The sequence below is a fragment of the Ochotona curzoniae genome, unplaced genomic scaffold (genome assembly GCF_017591425.1).
Source record: "Ochotona curzoniae isolate NIBS_2020 unplaced genomic scaffold, NIBS_Ocur_1.0 contig_2692, whole genome shotgun sequence".
NCBI classification, from domain to species: domain Eukaryota; kingdom Metazoa; phylum Chordata; class Mammalia; order Lagomorpha; family Ochotonidae; genus Ochotona; species Ochotona curzoniae.
This window is the reverse complement of record NW_024465556.1, coordinates 17,314,081-17,316,407: the sequence shown is the minus strand read 5'-3', so window position 1 is coordinate 17,316,407 and position 2,327 is coordinate 17,314,081.

Sequence of the window (2,327 nt, the reverse complement as noted above, 5' to 3'; positions counted from 1 at the left end):
TTCCTAGTGTAAATAACTCGTCTGTTAGAAATGTTCATTGTAAATGTTATAGATTTTCTGAGCCTCAGAAATTTAACTCTCTGCTTAATAAGTCTTTGTAATCTCACAAAGATTCTGGGAAAAACAGGAAGTTTGTGGATCAGCAGAATAGGGTTCAGCCCAGGATAGCGTCTAAGATGCAGTTTGTGTGCTCCATGTTAAAAACACACCCAACCACAGCTTACCTGGTACTACTCTGGATTACTTTCCTGTTAAGTGTAACTATCCTTTGTCAAAATTCCAAGTGCTCAAATTGGGTTGATGACTCTTTAACTGTCTTTCTTTCTTTTGTTCTTTCTTTTTCTTTTTCTGCCTCTGTGGATTTGCCCATTTTATTTGTTTGTTTTTGTTTTTATAATTGGAAAGACAGATACACAGAGAGGAAGAGAGACAGAGAGAAAGATCTTCCATTCAGTCTTCCAAGTGGCTGCAACAGCTGGAGCTGCGCCAATCCAGAGCCAGGAGTTTCTTCCAGGTCTCCCACACAGGTGCAGGGTGCCAAGGCATTCGGAGGAGCTGGATGGAAAGCAGGGCCGCTGGGATTAGAAACAGTGCCCAGTTGGGATCCCAGTGCATGCAAGGTGAGGACTTGAGCCACTAAGCTAATGTGCCAGGCCCTGCCTTCTTTTGTTTGTTGTTTTGTTTGTATTTACCTGTGTTAGATATTTTAGATGTTGATACTTTAAGTAAATTGATAGAATTTTGATATTTAATATAACTGACATATTACAAAGTAAGTGTTAAATGCTGTATCATTAGTTGTTATACTGTATTGTTAAGGTTCTAATCACAAGAAAAAAATGTACTGTCTATGTCAATACTGATCCAGTTTTTTCCTCGGAAAATTTTTTGTTCATGATTAATTTAATCCCTGGATGCAGAACCCACAGAGATTGAGAGCCAACTTCTAATGTCCCCTCTGTAGCTACCAGGGAGAAATTGGGAGAATTAAATAGACATTTTAATGGGAATCTGCTCTCCTAAGCTAATGAAAGCTAACTGTGCTATACCCAACTGCAGCGCTTCCTCTTCTGTTTATGGAGTTTGATTAAAGGAGCAGAACAAGAGCAAAGGTATTACACATTGATTTAAGAAAGCATCAGAGAAAAGCGTCAGAGAAAAACTTTTTTTAAAATTTCATAGGGCCACAGTTTAAATAATGGTAGTTACTTTGGAATGCTCTCTTTTAAATATTTCTTTTCATTTATTTGAGAGACAGAGGCAGGCAAATATGTTCCACCCACTGGTTCCCATCCCAAATGCCAATAACAACTGTGGATGGCCATGCCAGAGCCAGGAGCCAAGCACTCCATCCAGGTCACCTGTGTGGGTGGCAGGGACCCGTGTACGGGAGCCATCACCTGCTGGAAGCAGAAGCCAAGCCTGGACTCTGAGCCCAGCTGTTTCCCAGCAGTTGTGGCCATTTGGATGTAAACCAACAGATGGAAGAAATTGGTCTCTCCCTATCTCCAACTCAGCATTTCAAGTAAATAAGTGGGGTTCTTGTTTGTTTTGTTTTTTTTTGTTTCTTTTTGTTTATTTTGGGAGGAGGCTTCATATATTGCATGTAAAATGTACATTATGAAAACCTGCATGGCTTTCAAAATTTCTTCTACTCAAAGCAACTCTTATTTTTTTTTCTTTTCTTTTTTTTTTAAGATTTATTTTTATGATTTTTTTTATTGGAAAGGTGGATATACAGAGAGGAAGATCTTCCGTCTGATGATTCACTCCCCAAGTGAGCGCAACAGCCGATGCTATGCCGATCTGAAGCCAGGAGCCTCTTCGGGGTCTCCCACACGGGTGCAGGGTCCCAAAGCTTTGGGCCGTCCTCAACTGCTTTCCTGGGCCACAGGCAGGGAGCTGGATGGGAAGCGGGGCTGCCGGGATTAAAACCGGCGCCCATATGGGATCCCGGGCATGCAAGGCGAGGACCTTAACCACTGTGCCACGCCGGGCCCACAACTCTTATTTTTTAATCCCAGTTAAAGTTCACACGCTTTTTTGAAGGACTAATACATCCTCCCTGGCCCAAGCAGCCCTGTGCTCTTTTCTTTTAGTATTCTGCTATTTCAGTACCTGATTCCTGCATTCTATCTTGGAGTTCAGTAGCAAAGCTCTCTTCCCACTTGCTTCTGGGAAACAAAGTTCAATGTTGCAGAACCTCTGTTAGCCACTGTCTTCTTTTCCAGAAATCCACATTAATCAGAAAGCAAACAGTTACTCCACAGTGAGCTTGAGAAACTCATAACCAGGAAACCTGCACACTCCCCTTTGTATCATTATTT